The 15,918-nt window shown below is 45.2% G+C and overlaps 1 protein-coding gene across 5 annotated transcripts in view; it reads right to left on the bottom strand.

The window, feature by feature from the left end:
- LOC307028403 (NACHT, LRR and PYD domains-containing protein 3-like) overlaps window positions 1–15,918 on the bottom strand; it is a 104,489-nt gene that overhangs the window by 28,556 nt on the left and 60,015 nt on the right. The gene's annotated exons all lie outside the window — the stretch shown is intronic.

Consider the following 15,918-nt stretch of genomic DNA (forward strand, 5'->3'; position numbering starts at 1 on the left):
CCAGTTGGATCTGGTGGGGCTCACCTCTATGCATAGCGTTGGCTCTGGAACTTTACTTCTTGATAGCGGTTGGACTCTATTCTTGCCCATTGACTCTCGTTATAAGTGGTGCATGCGCAGTCCACACCCCTTCAATACAAGAGATAGGAGCAGCTCGGGGAGCACAAAAGCTGAGCCCTGAGCATTAAATGTAGCTGTTGAAGCCGTCAACCACTAGGGGGCAGCAGGAGCACCAGAGTGAGTGATTAATGTTGAGTGAGAGAGAGTTGGAAGGATACGGAGTGTAAACAAAACTAGATAGCGAATATGGAGAAGAACAATGATGTTTAATCACTTAAAGAAACATTCTTTGAGAGGAGAACACTAGAGGGAAAACTGAAAGTAAAAGAGCTCGGACCTGATCAGTCTGACATCGCCATTAGGCAGGAGTCAGATGAAGGCAGTATAATGGCCCATTTCCACCATGGTGCGGTTTAAGCGTGCCGTGTCGTGCCAGGTCCGTTTTTGGTTGCACTTCCACTAGGCCTAGTTCCGGCCCGGGGCTGCTTTTTCACCTTTTTTCTGGCCCAACAAAATCGTGGCCAACAAACAGGGCTGAGTCGGGCTGAGTTTGCTAAACTAGAGAGAGAATCGCTGTCAAGGGGGCTACAACTACAACAAGATGAACATATTTGACCGTGATTTAATTGTAATACACGTTTCAAAATGATGCTGAAGTAACAACATACTGATACCGGTTAGTAAAGACCATGAATTAATGCTTTGACAAGTGGGCAGACAAGACGGCAGGCGAAAAACCTTTTAAAATGTGTGGTGCATCTTCTTATTATAGACACATGCATTTCCAAACATTTGGTCTACCTACGCTGTAAAATGTATTATCTCTTCGATTTCCACACGGCATCTATTGCACGTCTGTCCGTCCTGGGAGAGGGATCCCTCCTATTTCTCCCATTTTTCCCTTTAAACTGTGGGTTTTTCTCCGGATGTTTTTCCTTGTACGATGTAAGGGTTTAAGGACAGAGGGTGTCGTTTCTCATACTGATATTCTGCACAAACTGTCCTGTTGTATTTGCTGTAAAGTGTCTTTACTGTAGGGCAGGGGTGCCCAACCTTTTTTGAACCGAAAGCTACTTTTAAAGTTGCCAGTCTGCCGAGATCTACCAGTCCAAATAGAGAGGCGTAGCCATTACTGACAGCCTACTACCAGGTAAATACACACTTGTGGTGCCACGTGATAGGACATAATTCACTGTGTGTTTGGTGTGTGTTGCAACCCGGACCCGTTAGTGAGGGCACCGTGGTTGTTGTTCATTCTGGCTAGCATGACATGCAGTAGCAGCAAGTGTACCCATCTCTTGTGATCAGGGCCGTTTCTTCCAATAGGCCAGGGGTGGGGAACCTTTTTCCTCTCAAGGGCCATTTAAATTTTTTCAACATCCTCCGAGGGCCGTACAAATTATTGACGTCTGCTTAAAAATACTAAAATCACAGCCCATTCATTGGCCTTTCTTTCATTTTCTGCAAAGAAAAAGCAACCTCTTAGTCCAGATATTTTACCATGACTCGCGCATGCATGCACGTGCACGGTTGTGAGAAAACAGAAAGATATAGACACAAGATGTGTGCAAATGTATGTCTTTTCCTATCCATGTGGACATGATTTAAGTGTGTGGTGGGGGGGGGAGATTTATTTGTAAATGTTGAAGTTAAAAGCATCAATCTGGCAGCACTTTGAGAGCAACATTAGGAGATCTATGGATGCATCTCTCAACACCCATATGAAACAGAACTGGAAGCAGATTTCCTTTTCTTTATGGATATTTTACAAATCACTCCCCTTTCAAACTGTATTCTTGTTTATTAATAACAACTTTTTTTTACTTTCATATAGTATTTTATACCTGTTTACTTATAACAATAAGTTATTGACTGTATGATCAGTATGACAGATGAACAGATCGCCACTGGGCTTTCAACTAAAGACACAGCCGCGCAAAAACTGCGGCATGTGTACGGCTCCTTATGGGTACTGACATTTGTGAAGTCCCGGCCCGGAGCGACGTCCTGGTGCTCTCCGGCAGCTCTAAACCCCTGTCGGTCGAGACATATACCACGTGATGACACGTTAGGCTCGTGTTGTGTTCAAGGACCCTGACCTTGGCCAGGAAAAACAGGCAATCGCTTGTTTAATTATGTTGCGGTCTAGATTTCTTAATTTTTTTTCTTTTTTGCGTGTTTTACCTCGAGGGCCGTATCAAATTGTCTCGCGGGCCGTATACGGGCCGGGGGCCGGAGGTTCCCCACCCCTGCTATAGGCGTACTATGCAGATGCATAGGTCCCCCACGGCCACTTGGGGGCCCCCAAGCTGAAAGTAATCTTTTTTTTTTGTATTCACCCAAAAAACAAAAAAAGTATAATTCATACACACAAAGATGACAAAATTAGTAGAAGCTTGAGGGCTGAAGCATAGCTTATGGAAAGTAGCCCTCCCGTCGGCATTATTGCGTCAAAAACGTATAGAAATGAAGGAGTACAAAGAAATAAAGAAAACAGGAGAGCAAATTAAATAAAAGCTAGGGCTGGAAAACAATAAATGCATATACGATATAGGGTCATTTTCTGCACATGTCAATAGCAGTTTTTTTTTAAATCTTTCTTTGGAAATGAAAATACTATATATAAATATATACATATGTACACATGTACTTGGCAAATGAATAATAATAATAATAATAATAATAATAATAATAATATATGCATATAATAATATATGCATAATTGCATATCAACATTGTGAAAACTTATTTTCAAGTGACTTTTTTTACATTCATATGTTCACGCTGTGGTTTGGAACTGCTTTTGAATGTTATTAGGCATTTTCTTATGGAAATTGTTGTGTGTAATCAGCACTGTGTTAAGCTGTACTATGTCAATACATTTTAATAGATTGAGTTTTTTTAAATATGGGAGATGTGTGTTCATATTTACCAACACCACAGACTATTCGTAATACTTTTTTTGGGGATGTTTTTATTTGTAGATTTGTTGAGTATGTGTTTCCACATATTTCGGAGCACTAGTAAAGGTAAGGGAGAAATAGACTGTTATAAAGAGTATTTTTTCTTCAAGAATGTTCTTAGTAAGATACAAAATACCTATTGTTTTTGACAGTTTAGTCTGTACATAATTTATAAGGTGCTTCCAATTGAGTTTTTTGTCAACAAGCAGTCCTAAAAATGTACATGCACCAACTTTTTCTATCTCGGTATTGCAAATCCGTATAATGCAGTCATTTCTACTCTCAGACTTTGTATTGAATAACATGTAATTTGTTTTGGCCACATTAAGGGATAATTTATTAACTGCAAACCAATTACATAGTACTTCTAATTCTGCATTCACAATATTAACAAGATCGCCAAGATTATGATGGGAGCAGAGCATTCAAAGTTCAGGTTCAGCCTCAATATATTTGGGGAGAATTCAAATGAGCCGTCTTTAATTGTAGACAGCCAAGCCCCCACCTGTGTTCGGTGAAGCATTATATGCTTACAAATCCAATGTAGGATATAAACACGACTAAACTGCAATGATAGCAAAGCTGTGGCTTGTGTTTTTGGGGTAATAAAGTCAAAATTGTCGTTGGGCTGTCAGCCAATGAGTGACGTCTGAGGAAGATGAAACATGTACATTAAACATTGTTGAGAAAATGCTGCATCTCTTGCATTTATTGACATAGAGGAGCCTTATTGTTTACCTTTTTAATATCATTTTTTGTAATTTTCAATTGCTTGGTTTTCGTTAAATTTCCTGTTTTCCTATTAAAGTGTAACAGATTGATGCATCTCCACAGATCATCTTAAAGGCTTCGGAATGCCCCCCATTGTAGTTAAAAAACTGTAAAAACTAGGGCCCCCAAACAGCATCTTGCATAGGGCCCCCAAAAAGCTAGAAACGGCCCTGCTTGTGATCCAATGTATAATAAAGTGTGGAGTTCCATACTTAACACACCGCCTCCGACTCTCATTCATCGGCTCCACACTGGTGACCCTGACGAGAAAGTTTCCGAAGACTCAATGAACATGGCTAATCGCAATGTTTTTGTAAAGCTGCTGAGTTTTGGGAGCATGCCGCTGCGGCGTGGTTTGCACACGTGGAGGCGCACTTCGCCTGCTGACAAGTCCGTGATGGGGATTTGAAATACTACCATGTAGTAGCAGCGCTGGGAAGCTCCACGTCATCCAGGTTGGTGGGATTTATCGCTGACCCCCCACACCATGGCAAATATGAGGCGATTAAAGCCCTTCTCCTTAAGACATTTAGCTTATATGCTAAGGAGAGGGCCCGCCAGATTCTTGAAATTCAAGGCCTAGGGCAGGGATATTCAACTGGCGGCCCGCGGGCCAAATCCGGCCCGCGGGGAGCTTTCTCGTGGCCCCTGGAACGCACTCCATATATTTTTTATTTTTTTTTATATATATATTTTTTTTTATAATCATTTAAATAAATGTAAATATATGTTCGCTATTATGTTATCCGAATTAAATGAGTCCAAATTATTTCTCCTTCAATAGCTCTTAAAAGGCAATCTTGCATTGGACTGATCAGCGTGTAATTATCGCGATATCGTGTCAATCTCGTTACTCTCGTTACTGATCCAACCAGTAGAGGTACTGTTTGAGGACTGTTTTTCAGTATTAATTGCCGATCTCAAATCGACAGAGTACATGTCACTCGCTGTCGATGAATCGACCGATGCAACAGATACGGCACAGCTCTCGCTGTTTGTGAGGTACTTCGATGGTGACGTTTTTAAAGAGGAGTTGTTATGCCTTTTACCACTGACAACCAGCACTACAGGTGAAGTGATTTTCGCTGCAGTTTGGAGTTTTTTTGAAGAGAAAGGTTTGGATCTAGGTAAGATCAACCTTCTCGTTACCGATGGCTGCCCGTCCATGATTGGGAAAGAAAGGGGCTTTGCATCTCGCTTATGTGCAGAGCATCCCACAGTGAACACACTGCATTGCATCATACATCAATCAGTTCTGTGTGCGAAATTGTCAGGGGAGTTGAAAGAAACAATGGAGACTGTCGTAAAAATTGTGAATCATATTCGCTCGACGTCAGGTCTGCAGCACCGACTGTTCAAAATGCTGCTTCAAGAGCAGGAAGCCGCATACTCAGACCTATTGCAACATAACGATGTCCGCTGGTTGAGCCGAGGACGTGCTCTCGAACGTTTCTTTGCACTGCGAAAGGAGGTGAGTGAATTCCTCTCAAGCCAGAAATCAAGCAAAGCTAAAGACCTACTTGCACGCATGCAAAAGCCGGATTTCATTGCACAGATTGCCTTTTTGTGCGACATCATGGGCCACCTAAACACACTCAACCTGCAGCTACAGGGGGGAGGGTCAAGTGTGGCTGAGATCATTGAGAAGGTTAGTGCGTTTCGGGTGAACCTGGACCTCTTTCTACCTGACGTAATGGGGAGGAAGATCCACTTCCCAACACTACGCAACGTCCCCGTGAGTAGCGCAGCAATGGCTGGAATGAAGGGACTTTTGAAAAGCTTGGCTGAAAACTTCACAGAGCGATTCAACGACTTCAAGATTCCAAAACAGGTTCTTTTATTTGTGCGCAATCCATTTGCGGTCGATGTTTCCGGGTCCTGTCCAGCCGAGGTGAAAGCCGTGATGCCCGGTATTAACGAGGCTGCATTCCAGCTGGAGTTGGTGCAAATTCAGAGCTCTGATGTGCTGAAAGCAAAATTCGGAGAAGAGGGACTGTGCGAGTTTTGGGCTCATTCTACTCATCAGTTTCATCACTGCCGGAGACTGGCTATCTACCTGTTAACCATGTTTGGATCTACTTACATATGCGAGTCCGGATTTTCGACAATGAACTTGATAAAGAATCAACATCGCAATCGACTCACGGATGAACATCTCAACCAGTGCATGCAGCTTGCTCTGACCGACCTGAATTCAGCAAACTGGCTATGGCTCGGAAATGCAACTTCTCACACTGATTTGTCAGGTAGCTTCTATTTTCATTTATTTTGTAATGATGGGACGCTGCCTATGCTTGCATCTTTGTTAATCTCGGACTTCTAGGCCTCCTCTGCCTCTTACTGATCGCATTTGCTATCCTAGGCCTAGCATTGTTTTCTGGTATTTGTTGCCACCCAGCATTTTGGTGTTATAATACACAAATCTATATGGATTCATTAGAATAAAGTAGCTGTGGTATGGGGGGGCGGGCGTGGTTTAGCGGCAGGTTGTAAAGCAGGGGGCGGAGCGGCTAATTGCCTGGGATTGACGTAGCTGTCAAGTGGATTAGAATCATAGGAATGCGGTGGTATTTAACCACGTGTGTTTTTGTTCTCTCAGTAGGAGACTGGCGGACAGACGGAAAGACGAACGTTACGCCAGGACGAGAATCCAGACCCCTGCCAGTTATCATTTGCCCGTTGAGGGATTGTTCTGTTTTAGCCACCTCGGGAACCTTGTGTGAAATAAATATCCGTTTACCCGACTGCGTCTCGCTCTCCCTCCTTATATTCCGCAGCAGACCACAAATCTGCCACAGTAGCCTACATTACTATTTTGGTTGCCTATTTTACTACTACTACAATAATAATAACAATATCAATAATAATAATAATAATAATTTATTATTGCATGGTTGGTTGTACAATAACAATGGCATTTGTTCATTTTCATTGTCAGTCTTGTGGCCCTCGCCTTCAAGACATTTTACAATTGTGGCCCCCTTCCTAATCTAGTTGAATACCCCTGGCCTAGGGGATAGCAAGCCATCTCAGCTCATGGAGAAGATGCTAAATCTGCTAGGGGGGGGAAGATCCCCAGATTTTATTCATAGAGACATTCCTACGCCACTTGCCTTCCCGTGTCCAGACGGCGCTAGCCAACACGTCCATTACAGAGCCCAGTGTATTGGCTGAAGAGGCCGACCTTTTCTTCTTGGCTACCCAGCAGCCCGGTGCAGAGGCGCTAGCTGTGACACTCAGCGCCTCCGCAACAGTTAAGAAGGCTTGGGGGAGACTGGAAGCGACAGCAGCAAGCCGGCGTGGAGACACAGGAGAGTGTTTTTACCACGCGCGGTTCGGGACCAGCGCAAAGAAGTGTGTCGCTCCCTGCAGCTACAAGCCTCCGGGAAACGGAGGAGCCAGCGCTCGGTCGTGGCCCTGAGCGTTGGCGGCACCAGCAGGCTTCTCTTCGTCAGCGACAGAGTCTCTGGAAGCTTGTTTTTGTGTGACACAGGAGCTCAACGGAGTGTAGTTCCTGCTTCGAAGGAAGACGTCGCTCGTGGGGGACACGGACCGCGGTTGATGACGGCTAATGGCGGCCCAATTCGCACATACGGCGTGAGACCTATGTGTTTGTGTATTGGAGGACAGCGGTTACCACCAGGTGCCCATGCATCCCCTGGACGTCCCTAAGACAGCAGTGATAACGCCGTTTGGACTTTTCGAGTTCCTGCGGAAGCCATTCGGGCTCAAGAACGCCGCCTAAACATTCCAGCGCCTGATGGATTCGGTAATGCGGGACCTGCCGTTCGTGTTCGTCTACCTGGACGACATACTCGTCGCCAGCGCTTCGGTAGAAGAGCACCTGTCACACCTCCGAGCCCTTTTCGCGAGGCTCAGCCAACACGGGTTGATCATCAATCCTGCAAATTGCCAGTTCGGGGTGTTTGACATTGACTTCCTCGGACACTGTGTCACCAAAGGCGGTGCAGCACCCCTGCCGGCGAAGGTGGAGGCTGTTGCGGCTTTTCCTCGCCCACTCACAGCCCGGTCGCTCCCTGAATTTCTGGGGATTGTGACTTTCTACCACCGTTTCATCGCCCGGGCCGCTCACATTATGCAGCCGCTGTCTGAGGCTTTGAAAGGTACGACCCCTATCCAGGCGATCGACTGGACGGCAGAAGCTGCGTCTGCTTTCACAGAGGTCAAGACCGCGTTGGCTCAGGCGGCACTGTTGGTGCATCCATCATCCACGGCTCCCATCTCCATTACCACAGACGCATCGGACTACGCCGTTGGTGCAGTGCACGAGCAGTGGGTGGAGGGCGCTTGACAGCCACTCGCCTTTTTCAGCCGCCAGCTGACGCCCAGAGAACGCAGGTACAGCGCCTTTGACCGAGAGCTCCTTGGACTTTATTTGGCCGTGCGGCATTTCCGTTTTTTGCTGGAGGGCCGTGAATTTACGGCGTTTGTCGACCACAAGCCGCTCACTTTCGCCATGTCTAAAGTGGCGGAGTCTTGGTCGGCACGTCAACAGCGGCAGCTTTCCTACATCTCGGAGTTCCCCACAGACATTAAACACGTGGCTGGCAAGTCGAACCTGGTTGCAAATTGCCTCTCCAGGGTCGTCATCGGAGCAGTCCAGTTGGGCCTGGACTACACTCGCATGGCGGCGGACCAGATCGCAGACCCCGGCGTCCAGGCTCTGAAGGTAGAGGGCGCGGGGCTGCGCTTGGAGGACGTGGTGTTCGGCGACGCGGGCGTTACTCTCCTGTGCGACGTTTCCACGGGCCTGTCGCGGCCAGTCGTTCCCGCCAGCTAGAGGCGTTCTCTGTTCGAGGCAGTGCACGGACTGTCACACCCCGGTGTTAAGCCTTTGGTGCGCTTGGTGGCCACGAAGTTCGTCTGGCATTGGCTGAAGAAGGACGTGAGGACTTTGGCTGGTGAGTGCGTGGCTTGTCAGCGCGCTAAGGTGCACCGCCACACGAAGGCCCCTTTGGAGCGTTTCCTGGTGCCTGAGCTCCTCTCAGGGCTTTTCCGACCTCCTCACCATGGTGGACAGGACGACCCGTTGGCCGGAGGCGGTTCCTCTCGTGTCAACATCAGCCGTTGACATTGCCCGAGCTTTCATTGCGACGTGGGTGTGTCGTTTTGGCACCCCGTCAGACATTTCCTCGGACAGGGGCTCACAGTTCACGTCCGAGCTCTGGAACGCCGTGGCGAGTGGTCTGGGGGTCAGAATTGACTTGACTACCTACCCGTGCAGTCAGAACCTTTTGCTGCTGGTACTTGTGATATGAATTCTCCGGCCGTTTGACTTGTAATAAACATCATTGTTTGACATCAAAGCTCCAACTCTCCTCGTGTCTCTCTGAGCCCTGACTCTCCATTGCTGCAGAAGTTTCCCTTACAATAATTATAATGAATAAGTTCAAACAAACTAAATCTTAAAGCTGATTAATAACGGTATCCAACTTGAGTTTTTATTATATCAAAAACCTGTTGAAATGCTACTGTCTTTGTTAATGTCCCCAATAAGCGCGTTGGCAGCCTCCAGGAATGCTTCTTTCACAACTTCGCCGTCTTTGAAAGACTTCATGTGTTTCGCAAGAACGTGACTGACACGATAAGATGCTATGGTAGCAGCCTTGCTTGGGCCTGGTGAAAATGGACTGCTGTGCATTTAGCTGTCCTCTCAGGTCCCTCAATTTTTGGGAGCGTAGGGCAGAATTAGGAGGGAATTCCGTCTCGTAGCGTTTGTGCACTGTTTTGAAATGCCGCTCCTAAATTACCCTTCTTCGATAAAGCCACGCTCGCATTGCAGATGAGACAGATGGACTTTGAATTGGAATAGATACAAAAATAATCATCCTCCCACTCAGAGTGAAAATTATATATTTTGGGCTTTTTGGCTTCTGCCATAATTGCGGTGTTGTGTGTGCAGACTGTCACTCCTGTTGACACGGACAATGTCAGCGAAATAGTGCCCACTGCCCACCAGCCACGCCCCCACACATGGGGTCACGCCAGCCAATCATAAAGCTTTGGTGCATTCAAGTGCATTATTCTGGCACGGGAAGATTATGTTACAGGACATTAACGATAAAACAGAATATTGTTTTTCTATTTTTAGACACATCTCGCGATCGACTGGGAATCTCCCCGCGATCGACTGGTTGGGCACCCCTGCTGTAGGGTATTTTTATTATATGTACAGCACTTTGGCTCGACCAAAAATCGTTTAAAAATGTGCTATATAAATAAAACTTGATTTAATTTGTTGTCTAAATGGAGATCGGCTAAGCTAACGCAGTATATGCTCCGACCGTCCACACTCACAACACCGGCCTATAGAGACATAAATAAACCAGCGACTGTATTCGCCATGACACAGACAGTCTGTGGTTTGTACTTGTTTAACTTTTGTCTAGTTTCTGAACAGATATGAAGAGCTTGAGTGCAAACAGCTAACGGCTGATGTTGTTTTTTCTGGGGTGCTCACGGGTGCTCATTGAATATGACGTCACGGCTCCGCCTACACTGGGTTACTATAGTTACTGCCCCAGCTCCTAAACTGTAATGGAAGTGCAGCATTAAAGTGAGCCGGGTCTAACAAGGCCTAACAAGGCCTAACAAAACCGTACTAAGTCGAGCGAGGCCTGCAGTGGAAATGCGCCATAAGTGCTCTTTTCAAAGGGGTTGGTTTAGCAAGAAGGCTTGGCTAACTAACTGGAGCGACACCAGTGCTATATTTTGCTTCCCCTGCCTCCCTTTTCAAACGCAGGATCAGACCCAGTGTTTCCCCTATATACAAATAGTGGCGGCGCAGCGCCGCTCCTGAAATATGTGCGCCGCTGCTAGGGGGCGCCAGCCAGGTACCCGAAAAAGAAAAAGATATATATATTTTTTTATTTCCAAAAAATAAAAATAAATATATTACATTTTTTATTAAAATAATATTAAGTGGCGACCCTTTTTAATTTTTGATTGTTTGTTATGTGGATTTGTAGTATTTGTGTTACTGTATGTTCAATAATGGTGTATTTTTGCTAAATTTTGAGACATTGCCACTGTATGTACTGGCAGGGCCGATTGTTGGCATAGGCGGTCGCCTAGGGCGCCAGATCTGGGGGGCGCTGCGCTGGTAGCTCTGGGAGGGGAAATACATGTTTGACCGTTGGCGCTCATCCTAATTTTCGGCCTTGATTTAACAACATTCATAATTAAGTAAATGTAACACTCTTTTCACCCCAGTTACACTTTTCATTTGCCCTGTACGGTGGGCGCTGTAAATGATGAAAGTGGGGGATGTTGGCTTATCAGGCGCCCGCAGCTCACAGCCAAAGTGCGAGCATGGGAGCGAGAGAGCGAGTGAGGGAGAGACAGAGATGGCGCACCGGTACCGGTGCTGTTGTTATTAGAATCTGGTGCTAGCTGCGCTAGCGGATATAAGAATTAGATGTTTCTACAACCAGGGTGGAGGAGAGCTGTCCTGTCAGACTTAGAGGCTCAGTGAGGTAAAGGACTGTGAGTGTTTAGATAGTTAATTTTAGTCTAAGTTATCTCAGTGGGTCTCAAACTTTTTGACCACAAATTATGTAAACACATATTTCCAAGGCACTCATTTATAATTATTAGGATAAATAAAAACAGGTTTGAAATCATTCCAATGTATACTATAGGACAGTAAACCAAAAATGTCGTTTTAAGTTGGTGAGATACAAAAATATGCATAAATTAATAAATGTTAACTAGGTAAAATAATATATGAATGAACAACAAAAATAAAATAAGCTACATTTATTTGTTATTGGCTATGGGTTATTGGTTATGTTCATATACTTATTTGATTATTAAAATGTAACCGATCTTTTTCAGATGGTTGTTTTAGAGTTGTACCCCTTAGATCAGGTCTCTAGTAATTGTGTGCTCCAAGTGCACCAGATTGAAGCATTTTACTTTAAAATGTTCAAAAAAAATCTTCTCGGGGGGGCATACCCCCGGACCCCCTAGAGCAGGGGTGGCCAACCAGTCAGAGGTTAAGAGCCACATTTGTTCTATGTTACTGCAAAGAGCCACATCAAACACACAGTCACTGATACCGCTTGTTTCAGTTTTTTGGTTTCTGGAGACAAGATTTCAACCACGTCACTGATGCATTTTTGTGGCATTGGGATATATATTTTTTAAATCCTCTGGAGCAGAGAGAGGAGCTGTGGATTAGTGTTATTGATTAATGCATCAGTGTTTCTTAGGGTCAAAAACACTAAACCCACAACTTAAAATGAAAGCGTTTAGTTTATTTAATAAAAGAGCACATGTTCAATGTGAAAAGTGACAGTAGTTATAGATTATTTGCAATTTGGCAGCGTCCCTCCAAGACAATGGTAGGGAAACACTGGATAGTGTTTAATCAACGATAGGTTTTCACCCCCTCAAAGGTGATTGGTTCACTGCATCGCAGGTATTATTGTGATTGGCTCTTGGGCCACATCAAAATTAGATGCGCTGTCATACTGACACCTGACACCACACATACACATGTAGGGAGAGCCGGGACGAAATTAACACGGGACGAAATTAACACGGGACGAAATTAACACGGGACGAAAGTAACGGAGCGATTTGATCCGAGCCCAAACAACTTTGACCGGCCAAATTGCGTCAGAATTATCAGCATTCAATACTTAACAGACCTACTAAATACAGTGGTGTTTTTTCCTGGAGGCCAAGGGAAGCCAGGCTTCCCCTGTTTTTTCGGATTGTAGAACAATTTTAATAAATAAATAAAAACACTTCGTTTAGTTTCGGAAATTCTTTGTTGTGTGTTGCTGCCGGCCCGTCTCTCCCCCATTCTCATTGAGTATTTTACAAAGAGTGAAACAGTGCCCCTCTAGATGTTATGGTAAGACAGTAGATTGCACTCTCTGTTGCGAGAGGAGGCCAGCCGAAATTTGCTTCCCTTGGTGAAAAAAAATGGAGGGATTGACCAATCAGATGAGGCTCACATCATGCCCCTGCCAACCTGTGATTGATCAGGGCCATGCCAAGGGAAGCCAGAGGCGGCTGGCTTCCCTTGCCTCACAATGCAATCAAATCGCCTCAACTTAGTGGTGCAGTGACGCGTCCCAAAAAGCGGAAGTAAGCTGCGCTCGGTTTCCCTCGACAAAATAGCAATGGGATTTTTCCATAGGATTTTGGAAAATAGCTCGAAAAAAGGTCAATGGAAAACGAACCTGTTAGGTAAATGCACGTTTTGTTCAGTCGGATAATATCCACATGTCTACCCTACTTTTATAATTTTCGACTCATAAATCTAATCGATAGAAGATAGATAGCGTCACTGCACCACTCACCGCCGTTAGAAAGTAGCAAGCAACTGAAGCAAGTGCAATTATGGAGGGTGGAGATTTGGAGTATTTAATCAAAAGTAATTGTACTAAACTTCCGCTGCAGCAGCAACAACAAATACAATCTGATGACAGGCCAACGCCCAAACTGGAGCTGTGTACAGCGAGGAACAAAGGAGCGAACCGGACCTAAAACGTTAAAGGTCTCATGATTTAGTTTGTGAATGAATGCTTATTAGAGTTTCGGCTGGAGAGTGCGTGCGGACCTGTCGGTCAGATAACAGGCGTGTGTAAGTCCTGCATCTGTATGATACAAATGTGTGTAAAATGATACCGGGCGCTGTAATCACTCATCTGGTTACGTTATTACATTGACCACCACACCCCCCACCCCAAAAGAAAGGACGTATTATTGGCTTCCCCTAATTTTTTCCCCACGCCACGCTACTGACTAAATATCAGGTTTAACTGTCAGGAGTAGTGTTGTCACGATACCAACATTTTGGTTTCGTTACCAAGTCAAGAATTGCGATTCCGATTATTTTTCTATACTTTTCTTAAAAAAAGGGAAACATTCTTAAATGTAATTATTGTGCTTTATTTCACACCAGAACCATAACACAAACTTTTAAACAATGAGAAACATAAATAAAATAAATGACAATAATTCGTATTAAAAAAAATTAATACATTTCTTACAGACAGGCCTAGTGGTGTCCGAAGGCTTGCCCTCACTGTCAGAGATATAGCTAAAATACATCAACATTTAGCTTCTGGCATCTTTTTTGTCAACAAGCCGTGGCGCAGCGGCAGTTGCACTCCCACTTGCAGCCATGCTTCTCGTTTTCTCACATGCTCTGGCAGCTAGCGCGTGTACGAGAGAGGGGAGGCACTTGAGCGTGCTTGAGAGGGGAGGGACTGCAAGCACGGCTGCAGTGCAGGGATTGGAAGCAGAGCGCTGAACACACACGACTCTTATTAAAACGGCGCTTTCTCACCGGAGTACTTTCCCCCGTCATTCTTAAAGTACCGATACTAATGAAACGGAGGAATCGTAACGTTTTTAACGGCAGGGTATCGCGGTATACCTTTCAAGTATCGGTACACCGTGCAACACTAGTCAGGAGTCAGTGTCTCTCCCCCAAACTCACACATATACAATTCGATATGAACTGAAGAGCCGCATGAAACTAGGCAAAGAGCCGCATGTGGCTCGAGAGCCGCGGGTTGGCCACCCCTGCCCTAGAGGATGTGACGTCCACCCCCCAATTCAAACATGTTCATAAAATACTGAATACATTTGAAGCCATTTTGACGTATATTACCTATGCCAATACGTTTCTGTTTTTGTAGTGTATTTGTCTTTTGTAGAGATGTTTCATTTATTCTTTATATATAAAATCTCGCCTAGGGCAGAAAATTGGCTATAACCGGCCCTGGTACTAGGCCTCAAAAGCCTTTCTTGTGCTGGCAGACACATAGAAATAAATTGGTGGGGCGCACTTCGCACGTGCACACACTAAAATATTCCACGCGCTCCACGCTCATATTATGCTGGGCCCACGTGCCTAATGCTGCGTTCACACCGGACGCGATGCGAATATTCGCTTCGCTCTAAATGCTCCTATCGCATCGCTCTAAACGCTCGAGTTTCACCGCGGCTATCAGCTGTGTTTACTCGCGTCATTCAAACAAGACACGCTGGCCAGGGAGCTACAACTACAATAAAAATGAACATATTTTACCGTGATTTAATTGTAATACACATTTCTAAATGATGCCGAAGTAACAACATACTGATACCGGTTAGTAAAAACCATGAATTAATGCCTGACAAGTCTGCAGAACAAGACGGCAAGCGAAAAACCTTTTAAAATGCTTGTTTTCTGAATGGAGATTGGGTCGACCAGGCTAAGCTAACGTTGTATATGCTCACTCCACACTCATAACAACGGCCTACAGACATAAATAAACCAGCGACTGTATTCGCCATGACACAGACAGTCTGTGGTTTGTACCTGTTTAACTTCTGTACAGTTTCTGAACAGATATGAGGAGCTGTGATGTCTGTGTGCTAACTGCTAACAGCTAATCGCCGATGTTTTCTGGTTGAACGTCAGTGACGGCAGGCTGATATCCTCACCTCTGATTGGCGCGCGTCACGTGAATTTGACGCTCGAGTTGAAAAAATTGAACTCTCGCGTTTGACGCGGCCCCCTTCAATCGCCTCAATCGCGTGATTCGCGCCGCGTCCACCGCTTCATGCGCGCCGTCGGAGCGAATTTGCGTCTGATCGTGTCTCTGCATTGACTTTACATGTAATCGCGCCGCCCCCAAACGTCGCATCGCGTCCGGTGTGAACGCAGCATTAGCATCGCTGCTATGACTCCATCCTCGGGGAAACACTGAGACCACTCTATGGACCAGACAGATGTGAGTGACTTAAAGCACATATAAGAAAAAACTAAAAAGCATTAACAAACTAAAGTCCACATGGATGATGCTATGCGACTAGCCATGTTTAGGAAAGTAAAATCAGCTGTCCAATGAGGGCTACAGGATAGGGATCAGTTGGCATAATAAGGAAGTTGACAAAAACCGGCACGTCCTTTCTAAAATAATAGTCTGTATCAAGTGCTGTGTGCCTTTGAGCTAGCCCTGGGTTGTAATATGACATACAGTATGTTTTGAGTTTGTGTATACGTTTGCTTACATTTTAGTAGAGCCCCCCCTGGAGAAAGATGCACCAGCCATCACTGTCCAAACAGAAAAGTTTGTTTGTGCCTCTGTCGAGC

This window comes from Notothenia rossii, assembly GCF_949606895.1.
Source record: "Notothenia rossii genome assembly, chromosome: 2".
In the NCBI taxonomy this organism is placed as follows: domain Eukaryota; kingdom Metazoa; phylum Chordata; class Actinopteri; order Perciformes; family Nototheniidae; genus Notothenia; species Notothenia rossii.